Source organism: Rhinopithecus bieti, unplaced genomic scaffold, assembly GCF_001698545.2.
Source record: "Rhinopithecus bieti isolate Rb0 unplaced genomic scaffold, ASM169854v2 scaffold_1599, whole genome shotgun sequence".
In the NCBI taxonomy this organism is placed as follows: domain Eukaryota; kingdom Metazoa; phylum Chordata; class Mammalia; order Primates; family Cercopithecidae; genus Rhinopithecus; species Rhinopithecus bieti.
The window spans coordinates 1,979,196-1,995,581 of NW_016804139.1; the positions used below are offsets into that span (position 1 = coordinate 1,979,196).

The 16,386-nt window shown below is 36.9% G+C and overlaps 1 protein-coding gene across 6 annotated transcripts in view; it reads left to right on the top strand.

Annotated features, from left to right (window-relative positions):
* The window catches only part of PPARGC1A (PPARG coactivator 1 alpha), a 698,009-nt gene that overhangs the window by 641,288 nt on the left and 40,335 nt on the right, over positions 1 to 16,386 (top strand). The gene's annotated exons all lie outside the window — the stretch shown is intronic.

Below are 16,386 nucleotides of genomic sequence, written 5' to 3' on the forward strand. Positions count from 1 at the left end.
AAAAATAAAAATAAAATAAAAAAATAAAAAAATAAAAAAAATTATCCAGAATTAAAGTAACATGCTTGCTATATTTACTAAAGGCTCTATTCTTTCTAGTCTTATTTTCATGTAAGATAAATCAATTTATTTCTTCCCTTATCATGTTCAAGCACAATAAACTTTTCTTTTTCATCTGTATCCCCTGTTTGTATTTCCTATGATTCAGTGGTTTTTGATTTTTTAAAATGATAGTTTTGTCTTAGTTCAGCTGTTCCAGATTGAAGGCAATATCTGTGAGCCTTTTTATCAGCTATACGATACTCAATTTATTATGTAAGCAGAAAGGCCATATAGTCAGGGCTAAAGATTGTGATAACTTAGGTAAGTTCACATGGCATATGGTTTCCTAGGGTTTCTTCTTAAGTTCTGTTCTTTTATTGCCAGCGTAACATTTTGAAAACAATTTTAAATAAGGAACATCATTAGAGGAATAGCAGGAAATTTTTATCTGGTGTATTATGGTGCTCTTTATGCTCAATGTCTCATTTAATCCTTACCACAATTTTATGAAGCGGATGTCTCCATTTTTTACTTTGAGAGGGAATCTTGCTCTGCCGCCCAGGCTGGAGTGCAGTGGTGCGATCTCGGCTCACTGCAAGCTCCACCTCTCGGGTTCACACCATTTTCCTGCCTCAGCCTCCTGAGTAGCTGGGACTACAGGTGCCTGCCACCACACCTGACTAATTTTTTTGTATTTTTAGTAGAGAATTTTTAGGGGTTTCACCATGTTAGCCAGGATGGTCTCGATCTCCTGACCTCATGATCCACCCGCCTTGGCCTCCCAAAGTGCTGGCTTTACAGATATCTCCATTTTTACAACAGTTGATACTACTGGGGTTCCAGGGCCCAAGTGCCTTCCTCAAGGACACAGGCTGTACATGAGAGAACTAAAACTTGAAAACCTTTTTTTCTAAGGCTAAATCCCATAAGACTTTGAGTCTACTACTTTGGAAATATTCACAATGGGCATAATATCGATAGGAACAGCAGCAAAAATGAGAGGTCCTGGGTTAATGTTTCAATAATATTGAATGCTCTTCCGGGGACAAATTGAGCAGCAGTTGATGCTGAAATAGCACTGAATTATTTTGCTATCAATTGCTAACACCTTATGTTTATATATCGTGTGCAGATCTATTCCAGGGCCATCTCTAGCTGATAGCACCAGATCTTTCACCCCTGAAGAGGTTACAGCTGGCTGACATTATCCTAACAAACAGACCTGGAAAGTTTGTCTACAACCACTGATAGGAGCTCAGGCAAAGAGGACTCTGGGAGAGGGTTAGCTCGAGGGCATCATGATTTCTCTTCTGCTTCTGTGGCTTTGCTATAGAGTCTCAGACAAATACTGTCATTGTTTTTATGCCAGTTGTTATAGTCTCCTTGCTACTGTGAGGTGTTGTGAGGAAGAAATAAATTTAAGTCAAGTTTGCAACTATGTAAGCATGGTATGAATTCAGTAAATATTGCTTGAATGATTTTATCTGAAAGGCATAAATATTTAGCACTACATTTTTATATAATGCTGCTTAACTCTTCCCTAAAGCACATAATATTTTTATGTCCAGTAACCTTATGGGACAACCATGGCAGATTACACTGCTGCCTTTTTACAGATCAAAAAATTAAGGCCCAAGGAAGACAAATTTGAAAGCAGGGCCACAAAGTTGTGTAGACCTGGGCTCACTTTGATTAATTATATAATCACACTTTAGCTATTTCTCTTCCCATTTTTTCATGTATGGCATACACAAACACATTCTTTGGTTCTTTATTTTATATATTTTAAGAATAAAATGCTCATTACAGAAAATTGGAAAAGACAAATTGACTTAAAATCATCTGAAATCTCACCTTCTTGTAATATTTTGGGATTCCTTCTTTTAGGCTTTTTACAGTATCCATGCATAGATCATGGACTGAAAAAGTGCTATTTGACAACTTTCTTGATTCACTTCATAATATTTAATGGCGTGTTTCATTTTAACAAAGGTATACCTATATAATTGTTTTAATGGGTATCAAACATTTCACGGTATGGGTTCCCTAGTTTTCTTTTTATCTTTAAACCTAGGCACTTGTTGCTTACACAGCCTATGGTCAGAGGTAACTCTAATGTGATCTGTGATTCTTTGTTTTTAAAGGTGTTCAATCTGATGGCAGTAGCCTGTAATAAGGCTCTTGGCTGGTGGCTGTTGCCATCATACACTAAAGAGATTTCATGACTTAAGACATTTCATGGACTCACAAGTACTGAAACAGGGTCTGAGTGGGTAATGGAGGAGAGAACTGGGACTCAGGAAAGAAGACTCCTTCAGTCAAGGGGCCAGACTTGGTGTGCACTGGACAAAAATAAAACATGCATGTTCTGTGGCCCTTGTGAGGGATTCTGGGCATCTTAGTATGCCACAGCTAGTTCTCACTGATGGGCAAGGCTTCTCCTTCAGCCCACACAATAGATCATACCAAATATTCTCACCTTTCCTCAAAGGTTCTATTACTTAATCTTTTACAGGAGTGATTCTTAGTCCTGGCTTCTATTAGAATCTCACCTGGGAAGATTTTAAAACTACTAACTCCCACCTCCAAAGATACTGACTTAATTGCCCAAAGGGGTAGGGAAGGGGCAAGCATATTTTTTAAAATGCATATGTGATTAAATTTAGAGCCAAAATTGAGAGTCACTACTTTACAGGCATCTATTACTCTGTAAGAGTCAGAAGAAAACCTTTATCCCAGTATGAAACCTTTTCTAAGAAAAAATATTTGTGCCCTGTTTTTGTAAGTAAGCCTGATTTTTAAATCTATGTTGGCTTTACTTAAATACAAATAGAGTTCTTATTGCTTTTCCTTTCATCTATTTCTCACAGCTGTTTATTTTGTCTATAGTAATTTATTTTGTCGATCATCTCTCTTCCCCCAACAGAATAAGCTCCTTGAAGGCAGGAATTTTTAATTATTTTGTTCATTGCTATATCCCCAGTGTCAAGAGTGTCTGACACATGGTAGGTGCCCAAAAAATTCTTGTTATAAATTTTTGACACTGATTTTGATGCAAAAATCATGATTCTTAGTCCCAGGAAACTTGTTATCAAAAACACACAGACAGGAAAATACAATCCAGTATTTCTATGGAGGTTAATAAATTGTAATATATTTACAATATGTTAAATAATGTTGCATTTTAAAAAAAACATATGCCAAATGTAAGAGAGAGAGTCTTTGCCACTTATTTCCTTTCATTATCCTGATAAGCAACATGGTATAATAGAAAAACTAAGGAGCCAATAGGTCCAAAACAGATGTAGAATTAGATCAGTTACCAGATGACATTGAGAAAGTCTGTTTAACCCTTTGGATGTCAGGCTTCTCATCTCCAACATCATACTGTTGGAAGAGTTGACCATGCAACTTTTTCTATTCATTGTTTCCATGTTACTACATCCCTATCATTATAGGAGCCACAATGTGGCAAGGCATTAAATGGCGTGTTTTTCCTTTTCATCATTCTGTAAATCATACATTTTTATCCAGAATGATTTACACCTGTCTTGTCATTTTCCATGCTGTTATAGGGACATGTGCTTTTTTATCCCGTTGTCAAAGTCACTTTAAAAATCCCCCTTTGAGGTTATTAGCTACTTTGTCTAACCCAATGTCATATGCTTCTCCACTGTGCATGCTCTCCACATATGCATATAAGCCACTGATAATCATGAATGAGTCTGCATTTGGAATTGATTCAGTGTGAAGTATTTAAAGATTCTTCACAAGGGGTTCACTCAGTCTGGCATTAAAAGAAGCTCAGTATCTAAATCCTAGGAGATTGCAAACTTGCTCAGATGCTTTGGAAACCTAAACCCATGTAAAATACTTAGATACAAAGTCATTGAGAAGATGAACTTCTCATATTGTATTTGTTCGGCAAGCATTTATTGACAACCCGCTGCTCTGTGCAGAGCACTTGAGTGGAATATGAAAGTTAGTCAAGGAGTCAAAGACCCCATCCCAAGCTCTACGTGGCTCCTAGTTTCTTGGGGAAAGGAGCTGGAAAGACTCAGAGGATTAGCATGGAACACACTTTGATTTCTTTCACCCTAGATGGCCTCACAGAAAGGACACCCTGTCTCTGAATAGCTTCCAACCACCTTGAGACAATTTTCTCTCATTCTAATGCCTTTGCCAGGATATTACAGTAATCAGATCATTTGACATTACCTGCATCTTAGTGTCCCCAACCTTAATATACCATATAGATCCAAGTGTCAGGAATCTGCAGCTGCACAATTTCACATATATCTTGTGGTGCTAAGTCTTTATGAACAAATAGCATCGACCTCTGTGATGGTGCCTTCTAAGCACTTCTTTTTGTCAGCAAATATACTATCTTATAGAGAACTCACTGGTTGTAATAGGAAATTATTCTTCCTTACATAGTCTAAAACACACTGGTTATGCCCAGGGTTAATGCAGTCTGCTAATTTGTAACAGCAGAGCTTTGTGAGGTATTCACAGCAGGCCTCCTTGCTAAAGTCCTGGTGCTGCTGTTCTGATTGATCAATGTTCCTGTGGGATGTTTGTTAAATATTTTGCCTATAACCCCCCTTCTGCTTATACCTATATGTAAACCATGAAAAAGTAATTTCTTACTCATTGCAAGTTCCCCTCAGGGCCTTTGGCCCTTACTCTTAACTCTTTTCCCTGTCCAGAACATTTCTTCCTTAGCTATTATGCCTTGCTGCTCCAAATGCTACTTCTTTTTTTTCCTCTGTGTGTGTGTGTGTGTGTGTGTAATTATATATTATTTTATTATGTATTCATATAACATTATTGTATATTATCATATAATAGTATATGTTATATAATATATTATATATTATATATGATATTATAATATAATAATGAATAATATATACATATATAATATATAATATATTATATATATCACATTATATAAAATATATATTTTTCTTTGTATGTGTGTATATGTTTTATGTATACACACATATGTATACTGTACATATTCTCCCTATGTATAAATATAAAATCTATTATCTGCCATCCTCTCACCACCAAACTAAAATGTAAGTTCCTAGTAAACAAATTATAGTACATAGTACGCACTCAATAAATATGTGTAAATAAAGATATATATATAATATTTGTAAATATGCACATAAATATGCATGTTTGTATGTATCTGTAATATGTATCTGTAAATATGTATATATGTATACATATGTATATGTATCTGTAAATATATTGGTCTGCATGTATGTTCACAAATGAAGGGTATATCAAGTGTAGATATTGTAATTCAGCTGAGTATGGATTAAAGGTGGTCATTGCATGGAATAACTGGCAAGCAGTCAGTGATCATGTCAAACCGTGCCTGTTTACTCTAGCATCTCAATCTTAACTAGTAACTGGGAGATAATGAATTTTATACAAATTGTAGGAATTTTTGAGCAATATGTATTTAGTAACTTTGGTACCAACATTACAATGTCTACATTGTGTAGGCTTATTGTACAGAATGTTCTTCCTTTTTCACTCCATTTGTTCGTGTCTTATCTCTTTCTCAAATTTGTTTTCAACAAATCCGTATTTTGTCTCACTTATTTTGAATTCAATCTAGTGCATGAAAATGATAATAATGATATTGTTATTAGCAGTAAACATAAATCCTCACTATATACCAGGCACTGTTCTATATGATTTGCATGGATTAACTCAGTCAGTTCTCAAAACAGCCCTGTATGTAGGTCTTATTAAGGTTACGTAACTTGCAGAAGGTCGCGTACCTTGTAAGTGATGTGCTCAGGACCCCAAATCAGGAAATCTAACTTTGGAGTCTGTATTTTGCCTCACTGCCTATTTCAAATAATATAAAAATATTATAAGGCCCTGTGACCTCTTTTGAGATGTTTTAAAAAATCGTAAAAAGTTGAGAAGTGCTCAAGACCTCTGTGAAAATATATAGAAGAAAATCCTTAAAAATCACTTAGCTTGTAGTCTGTGTAATAAAATAGACTCTAGAACTGAAATGAACTTTATGATAATGGCGATGGTCAGAAGATGTTGAAGGAAGAGAATGATTGGCAATAAAAAGACTGTGCTGCCTTAGGACTATCAAAAACAAATTCAGGAAGTGAATAACCAATATGTTGTAATCAACAGGGAAGGACAGACCATAAAACAACTGGGCACATTAATGTAAGATATTGGGAAAAAGAATTCACATAGAATAGATCAAAATATGTTAATAATAACTACTAAGGTCTAGAATCATATGCGTTAGAGGGAATACGTCTAGCATAGACAGAATCATACATTTCAACTTGATCTACACACTACTCAGCAGCCGCAAAACAGCAAATTACCCAAACTTGCCTGATTATCAGAATCACTTGGGTTGCTTATCAAAATTACAGAATCCCAGGCTCTACCTCCCAGGGTAGTTGTTCTCAACTGAGGGCAATTTGCCTCCAGGAAAGAGTTGGCGTATCTGGAGACATTTTGGTAGTCCTAACTGGAGGGGTGCTACTGGCACCGAGTGAGTAGAGGCCAGGGATGCTATTAAGCATTCTAAAACACACAGGACAGCCCCCTAAACAAAGAATTATCTGGGTTAATATGTCAACAGTGCTGGAGGCCAGAAACCCATATCTAGAGATTTTGATTTAGTGGTCTGTGATGAGGCTTTGAAATCTGCATTTCTGTCTATGGATCTAAGTTTTTCTGATAAAGGATTAGAAACTTGGTGCTACCAGTAGAGCTGGACTTGTTTTAAAAAAAAAAAAATCCGATGGAACAGAATGCTTAAAGTAGGCTTTGAGGTAGGGATAGGATAGAAACAAAAGATGTAAAGAGAGAAGAACATTCAAATAGAAGAGAAAATCACACCCAGTAGGAAAAAAAAAAGGGCTATGAACCAACACTGGGCCAGCCAGTAATAAATAGTGAGAATCATTTGCAAAGCAACCTCCTCTTTCTGTATGGACGGCCAACTGTGCCTCATGGCATGTAACTGCATCTCCCACCTTAGATTTTAACTGATGATCAATAAATGCTATGTCATTCTAACTCAGTTCTTAGTCCCCAATATGAAGATAAATTAAAATAGCCCATGCCCACTCGTTTTTCTAATAATACTTTCCATAAAATCCCACTATATAAAGGAAGGGTGTGAGAACGATATTTCATCAGATATATCTGGATTAATATCCAACTCTTCCTTTCATTAGACATGTGAATTTGCACATAATAATAGGGTTAAATGGGTGTTTCAATTAATGCATGTAAAGAAATCAAGTCAACATCAGGAACATAGAAAATAGTAAAGATCAGCGCTATTTATTATTGTTATTATTTACTAAAGTAATATTTAAGAGAACTATGGCATTATTTAAATGCACAGAAAAAGTATAAGTTGGGATTTAAGATGATGGCAGTTTCTTATTATCAATCATAGCAACTGATTATTTTGTGCTTTGTTTTGTTTGAAGAGGATTGAGAAAATCCTGCCTCATAGAAATGAATATTTTAAAATGGCTCCAAGTTTTAAACTCTTCACCCCCAGTTCTCAAGATTTTTTTTTTTAATCCAAAGACAATACAAAATATTCAATTTGGCTGCTTAATTTGGTCATGGTTTCCACTGTGTTTCTGTATTTATTATAAGAAAATAACACACTTGAGTGTGTTTTCTAAAAAAAAAAAAAGACTTCTATTGCCTATGCATTAAGGTATATAAGTACACAAAATATATCATACACTCTAAAATTTATAATACACCCTATACCAGCTATTCTAGTGTCCAGGGTTCTATTAAACATAGTTAAAAATCTTCTGGCTAAGATTAATATATATTCCCCGCTTGAAGATGACTGTGTTATGCGGTATGGAATGAGGAAGCTCACCACCCTAGTCCAGATAGATTACATCAATGGTTTTCTCTTGACTAGAGAGTCAACACTCCCGAGAGTGGTGGTCAGAGGGTAGGTTTGTCTGGCATGATTAGCTGTTCGTGAAAACATCTCAACTCTTTCAAGATGTTTGCAAATTGATTGCTTGATGGTGTGTCCCAGTATCCTTCCAGACAACAGGGTTGGGTTAATTTCTGCATTTTTAAGACCCATTTAAACTTCCTCTTTTACAAAAGATGAACATTACATTTACTTCTATAGATTCATTGCCTAGGAGTTCATTTCAGAATTAGGCCCTATATAGCTGTAGCTGTTCATATTCTTTCTTCCCCACTAAGAATATATCACTTGCTTGCCTGGCCTATCAGCTGGTATATGTGAAATGAATGTGAGATAATTTTAAATCATAGCCTAAGCTAAACATTATTAAGAAGACAAATTGCTCAGGGGTAGGAGGAGGTGAGGATTACAGAGAAAATAACAACAAAAGAAGAATGAAAATTCATATATTCTTATATTGTCAGGACAGATTAGACTCTTAAATTACCATTCTTACTCATTTTAGTTAAGCATCTCCTATATACTAAGTATCTCAACAATAATCAAATAGGCCTCACAGACCTCCTCTTTTAGATAGTTCATGAAGAAGATAAATCACTAAAACATATATTGAGTCAGAGAGATGAATGCCAGAGGGAATAATAAGGTAGGGAAAATGTGGAGAATGTGTCCAGAGTTGTTGGAAATGTTGCACTGAGAAGGTGACACTTGAGTAAATGAGGGGACAAAGGGAAAATCCATGGGCCATCTGGCAGAGGAACCTTCTAGGCAGAGAAAACAGCAAGTGCAAAGGCCTAAGGACAGGAGAATGCTTGGCATTTTTGTGGATTAGTGAGGAGATCAGACTGATTGGGAAGGATTCAGATAGGTGATGAGGCATTGCCAGAGTCAGATGAAGCTGGCTGAGTATAGGGCCACCATACATTCCAGTTAGCCTGGTGTAGTCTGGGTTCATCCCTGAGTAGCTGATTATGTGCACTATCCCCTCTCCCTCTCAAAAAGGTTCTGCTTGGATGATAAATTATATGGCGATCCTTGGTTAGTAAGGCACTCTTAAGATTTAGCTTCTAGTCTTAGAGACATGAGAAGCCATGGAGGCTTTGGTCAGAAGAGGGGTGACACATGACTTAGGTTGCATCAGGATCACTTAATCTTCTGTGTTGAGAATGAAATATTGAGGTGGGATGGCAAATGGGAAGCCAGTTAGGAACTGATATGGTTTGGCTTTGTGTCCCCACCCAAATCTCATCTTGTAGCTCCCATAAATCCCATGTGTTATGGGAGGGACCTGGTGGGAGATGACTGAATTATGACAGTGGATCTTTCCTGTGCTGTTCTCGTGATAGTGAATGGGTCTCACGAGAGCTAATGGTTTTAAAAACGGGAGTTTCCCTGCACAAACTCTTTTTTTTTTTTTTGCCTGACACCATCCATGTAAGATGTGACTTGTTCCCTTTCCTTCTGCCTTGATTGTGGGGCCTCCCACCCATGTGGAACTGTGAGTCTAACTAAACCTCTTTCTCTTGTAAATTGCCTAGTCTCAGGAATGTCTTTATCAGCAGCGTGAAAACAGACTAATACCAGAAACCTATGGGATTGTCATTCGAGACTGTGCAATGCAGCCGGAGAGTTGAGTTGTTTCACTTGAGGACATGTAGCTAGCTGGTGGCGGAAATGGATCTAGGATTAATTCTCCTGACTTTCAGTCTGGAGTTCTTCCCACATGCCCAGTTTCTCTTTTAGTTTAAACTTGAGAACAAATAGAATGCCTTGCTTGCTCTTTTCAGGCCTATTAAGTCTCCAGTTTGATGGTACAACTCAGTTCCTTCCTCTTCCCATTGTGAGAGACAGGCATGACCTCCCCAACCTCGCTGAACCTTTATCCCCTTTCCCCTGAAATTTCAGCTAATTTTTCATATATTAACCAGGAATTTTTAGGATTTTCTGTTGAACTTCTGTGTTTATACTTTTGGCTCTTATAACCTCTACAGCATACTGAATTTCTCATGTACAGTACATGTTTATTATCTCATGAATGTGTGTTATAAGCAAATCAATTAGAATGGAGTGTAAGTACAGATGTGAATATACATTTTATGCCTGCTTAAATAGGAATATGTGTATTAGTTGGAATTAAATGGATTCCCTTGGGTCTAAATATGTCTGTGAATTCTTTGATTTTGTTTACATTTTATTTCCGCTTGATTCTTATTTTATTTTTACAGGAATTAGCCTTGGTTTCTGATCGTTGCTTTCCTCAGTTAGAGTGGTTAACTGAGAGGAACAATGTATGTACACATTATACATTTTTGTATAGTCAACTACAGTTGAATATCAGAGAATGCACTCAAGGCATTGAGATATACATGTGCATTAGATTCTGTTTTAAATATGTGTACTTGAGATATAAACTTGAGGGTGTGATATGGACAGACACATTTACATACATGGTATTTCAAGTAGCCTGTATGCCCATGGGGAGTTACTCAGACAGTGAAATTAAAATTTATGTTATTTCTACGAGCCCACGAATTCCAGCAAATTTGGCATTCAACAGGGCAAAATAGATTGTCACATCATGTGCTTATCTCTCATGGGAATAAAATAAGAATAAGCTCACTCTCAGGGCATATGTAAGAAATGAATGGACAAAAGGCGTTTTATAATGTGTTATGTAATGTAAGGTGGTATTTATTGTCTTGATTTTTTTACTGCACACATACGCTTGAGATTTCTTTCTTTTTCCCCACCTTCTAGTGCCCATACCTTATTCTCAGCTCTGTATCTTGTACGACAAACCAAAAGTAATTGGGTTATTTTAAGGACTCCTCCTTTAAGTGAGGTAGGAGCTAGGAACCTCTCAGTCATTACATATGGGATTCCACCCATTTTTGTTTGGATGTGTGAGAAAGTGGCAGATATACTGTCAGTGCCAACACTTAGGTATAAAAGAAGCAAAAACAAAACCCACAGCGGATTGCAGAGATTTTAGAGAAGAAAGATAAGGAAGAGGGAAAAAATCAATTGTTGGAAGGTGGGTATTCAAAATATTTAACAACCTATAAGCAAAGGCTCACACCACTTCAAGTAGACACATGCGGTGAAGTGGTGTCTGTTCTAATTAGCACGGGTTAAAGAAGAAAGCTAAAAACCTCAAATCCTATTCCAATAGTCTACTCTGGATTGTTATTTTTTAATTTTATTGCAGAAAAAAACTTAGTTTTCTTTAAATTTTGACTTTAGTTTCTTATAAATATTGAATCAAACTTTATACATTAGAACCAAAATGTGTACATTTATGCAAATAATTTTTGCTGATTCATGCATGAAACTGAGGTACAGGGTTTTATGTATGGAGATTCAAGAAAGGGGCACACCTCTGACCCACTGTATTTCTTATGTGAACTCCTGAATCTATTATAAAAGTTGCTTTCCCATGTAGTTATTTGAACTCCTGGTGGGGCCTAGTGGAACCAATAATCCAAAGTAGTGGATAATCCAAGAATGTCATTTATATTTGGCTTTGGAATACATTACCAGATGTTACTCTAGCAGATTTCCTTTCCTAATTAGGCCTCACTTAAAGTAGGAGTTAATTTTGTCTTCATTAGCTCTTTCCAAGTCAGCAGGATGGGGCAAGGAGGAAACCTGGGGCATGCTGGGTATTTGGGGGGAGTTGGCCCAGTGCTAAATATCTGCAGTAGATCCTGTTCAAAGAATAAAATTCAAATACATATAATCAAGTTGATGGGAATATACACTGGAAATGTTTATGAACACCTTCTTGAAGAATTCTCAGGCCTTTGTCAACTCTTTTTTTTTTTCTATTAATCATGAGTGCAAAAAAATTCCATAATAGGGATTAGGCAAATAATCACATGAAATTTTGTATAGAAAAATAATTAGAGGCTCAGAGAGGTTAAGTCACCTCTCACACAGATTGATCTCTGAGTACACAGTACCTAAGATACTGAAACTGATTAATGAATGATAAGAAGACCCCACTGTTTCCTTCTTATTGATGATTTGAATAATGAGGAAGCGAGAATTCTCCTGGCCTAATTCGCATTAAGAGAGCCAAGATAATGAAGCTGTGATTAAATGGCTATTAAACTATTTTTATCAAACAGAGATCAAGCAAGTGTGAGAATCTGGGGACACAGAGTGTAATTGCAATCCTACAAGATGCAGAAAAAATGACTAACATAAGCAGGGCATGGTCCTTTCATAATAGCTCACATTTAAAAGTCTTTGGGATACCACACGCATTATTCACTCTGCACTTCTCCCTTCAGGTGGCAGTTAGCATCTCAGAGTCCCTCCTCTCCTCCTTAATTTAGTGGATTTATTGACCCTCTGTGTGCAGTTGGGTGAGTTGAATGCACTGTCTGCCACACCGTGTATAACCAGTTGGAAGATCCTTTTGCCAACTGTGCGCAAAGGAAGAAGACCCAAATATTACAAACTGGGTTCAGAATTTTAGTCTATTAATTTTCATCTATAAATCTGCCACCTGAAGGGACAAAACCTATCTTCTTTCAACTACGCCTTTTGAATTATGTCAGACTAGTACAGGCCATAGAGGGACACAGGTGTCCGGAAGAGCAGAGATAAACCTTCTCATTTTGTTGACTGTTCTAAACTAGCATCTATTAATGATATGGTAACACTTAGGAATTGTTGCAGATTCTAAATTTTGGGTTTTTAGTATAAATGCATGTGTATCATCTGTCACCGGAAATTGTTTACACCGTGAGTGAGTTTTTGTTGATGTGCCTTCTTTCTTCCTAGAGGGCCCTTAGAGAATAAGGTGTTACAGTCACACAGACCTTTATTTAGGTCGGAAGAATTGCATTGCGTAAGGAGAACCCAAGGTTGACACCCACCGTGGGAAATGCTGTTTGATAGCCACAGAGCTCCACTGTGGAAATACCCGTTGGCCTGTTTTCTACCTTTCCTTCCGCCTCTGCTGCCAGCTCCAAGGCTGAGCTTAGTTTGTGTAGCTGTAGATCACTATCTAATTGGTGACCTGCTCTTTCTTCCTCCCCACTCTACATTTTCTTTTCCTTTTTTCCCAACTCGGATGAAGCTAAGAAGTATATCTTTTTGTAAAATAGTAATCTCAAACAATTAGAAAGCAGGATCAGAGCCGAGTCTTTGAAAGGTTATCTTGCAATGTCAGTGCGGTGACTAATGTGTTTCTATACCCTGTCACCTGTGAACAGACATGTGTGAGTGGGCCAGTGTGCTTCATCTGCGGTGACTTTGATTTATTTGCTCTGTAAATTGGGACCAAAGCAATAATGGGAAGTGACATTAATTGTTTAACAGAGTCCTCTCTGTCACATCCATTGCCTTCTCCGGGGTGTGTGATTGTTGAAACTCATGCTAAACTAATTGAAATTGCCACAGTGAGGGGCAATATCCACTCAACATTACATAAACACGAAGTGTCATCAGCAAATATCAAGTTTTCTTCTCAGTTTCCTATGATTAAAGAAAACACAGATAATTTGAAACAATAACATTTGTTTCCTTTCTTAATTCACTAAAAAATTTACTTAAATAAATGGCCTTGGAGCACCTCTCTGAGTCACCCACATACAGAGATAATAACAATAGTATTGAATAATCATTTGTAATGGATACAGACTGTAAATAATCATTATGGTGCTATGATAGATACTGGCTGAATAGTAGCCCTTACTACCCACATACTCCAAAGCGCGCACGCGCGCGCACACACACGCGCGCACACACACACACACACACACACATACACACACAAGTCGCCATGCTAATCTCCCATCTTACAAATCCTTCCCTCTCATTGTGTTTCCGGTAGAGAGGGGAATTAAAATAGTTGGTGGTTTAATCAGATCTTATAAATTAATTATGACATTATCAAGCTCCAATACTTTTGCCATTGTATTTGTTATACATTCTCCCAGACTTATTAAAGACATTGGAGAAAACTGGTTGGTTTAAGTGTTCTTTGTCATTTTAACTTGATTGGAATTTTTGTAGTTTGTTTACATTAGGGATAGAGCTAAGGCGCTATTGTATTATGTGATTGAAAGCAAATAACGGCTGGTAGTATTGCTGGAAAGCCAAACACAAAATTTAAATCATTGTAAACAAAATTATCCATTTATTGGTAAATATTCTTAACTCTTTTCTGGAACTGTTTTGGACATCAATGAAATAAGCCTTTTTTGAAAATGGGATACTTGGAAAAATGTCCAATTTATTGAAAGTGTGTATATGTGTCTGTGTGTGCATGTGTATTTGATATATTTTCTAAAATTATTGGATAATGTGGAGATAGTTATAATGTAAATCTCATGACTTTGAGATGATTTTTAAAATACATATATTTCATTTAAATATAATTGTTCTCAGAACAGTTAAATAACCTCAATTTAATTTTGTATGTGGGGAATCAAAGAAAGGAGTTATTGAAATCTGTGGATACCAGATTATGATCCTGGGCAGAAAATAAGGAATATTATTTCAGACTATTTAATATTAGAATTACATATACAGGGTCCTTTCAAAGGCATATTGAAAGAAGGTAGATTGAAAAATCTCCCCAAGGCCTGAGGGTATTCAATACCCTGAGCACTTGAGGGTGTTCAATAAGTCTTAGTTATTGACTTGTGCAATTTGGATTTTAACTATTGGTCAGTTTATGGAAGTAGGTGGCACCATGTTGAAGTTAACAGTTACCCCTTCTGATTAGGATTTGCCTCCTGAATTAGAGGTTTGGGTTTTTTTGAGACAGAGTCTCCCTCTGTCACCCATGCTGGAGTGCAGTGGCGTGATCTTGGCTCACTGCAACCTCAGCCTCCTAGGTTCAAGCAATTCTCTTGCCTCAGCCTCCTGAGTAGCTGGGATTACAGGTACGTGCCACCACACCTGGCTAATTTTTATATTTTTAATAAAGATGAGGTTTCACCACATTGGCCAGGCTGGTCTTGAACTCCTGGCCTCAAGTGATCTTCCTGCCTTGGCCTCCCAAAGTGCTAGGATTACAGGCATGAGCCACCATGCCCAGCGCCTGCATTAAAGTTTTAAACTTCATACACACCACATTGCACCCAAACTACTTGACTCACAGTCTCAAATCCAGGGACATGAGAGGGATGCATTACGCAAACTAAAAAATGCCAATTAAAGTCCCTGGGGAGTACAAATGGCTCTTCTTGGCCTCTTGAATCCAAAAGAAGTCCTTAGTTTTACTCCTGGATGGAGGCTGATCAGGAATGAAGGAAAACAATTTTTATGTGAAAATAGAATGTATACGTGATAAAGGCCTGCCTAATTTCTCTAGTAATACAATTTGATTTTCTGATTAGCTGTCTTATTCTGTGATTCTTGTAATTTTGTCAGGTCAATTAACTGGAGTTCAGTGCTAGAGAGAAGGGAAGCGTGGGCACTGCTAGCTTCATTAGATGTCAGCAGCTTAGGTGCATTTTGTAATAAAATCTGTGTGGGATAATTTAGCTCATATTGTTAATGTCATAGCGTACAGAACTTTAAAAAGAAGACTTTGGAAGCAAGTCAGATTGGACAAACAATGTGAAGTGCTAAAAAAAAGAAAAGAAAATGGTCCAGAAGATATTGTTGGCAATAAACGCAGATCAATGAATTATTTAGCAAGTAATCGTTGATTAGCTATGCCATGTGCCCAGTGATGGTACCGGTTGTCCACGTGCATAGAATATAACACATTGCCTTGTTAACAAGGTGCATGTTTGGAAGTCTTTGAACATTTTTTACAGAGTACTGAAATAAATATTATATTTTATAATGAATTGTTTACAGGTTCTTCCCTTCCACAGTAGTGTTTATTGGAGGGGCAGACTTTTGTCTTGTTTCTCTTTGTATCTCCCACACTTCAGATGTCCCTGGCACAGAGTAGATGTTCAAAAATATTTGTTAAGTGAATGATTGAAGATTAGCTTTCTAAGAGTGTGTTGGTGGAAATGAGTCAAAAACAAGGTAGGATATATTTGCAGGAGCCCCAATTAGAAATAATAGTGCGCTGAAATAGTGCCCCGGCCACAAGAAATAAATGCATTTAGTAAACATTACAAAGTAAGACTTCATTCAGTGACTGATCAGAGAAAGAAGAGTCAAAATAGGTCCAGAGTTTGAGTCTGAAGAATTGTTACCCGAACTCAAGAAGTCAAAAGAAATAGCAGTTTTGTTGTGAAAGTTGTAGAGTTTGGGTTTGGGGGATGAGGGAGCTATTATGAAGTAGAAGTGTCCAGTAGGCAGTTCGAGATTTATGACTAAAGTTGGGAGAGATGTCAGGGAGCAAAATAACTAAATGATTTTGGAGTGTTCAGTGA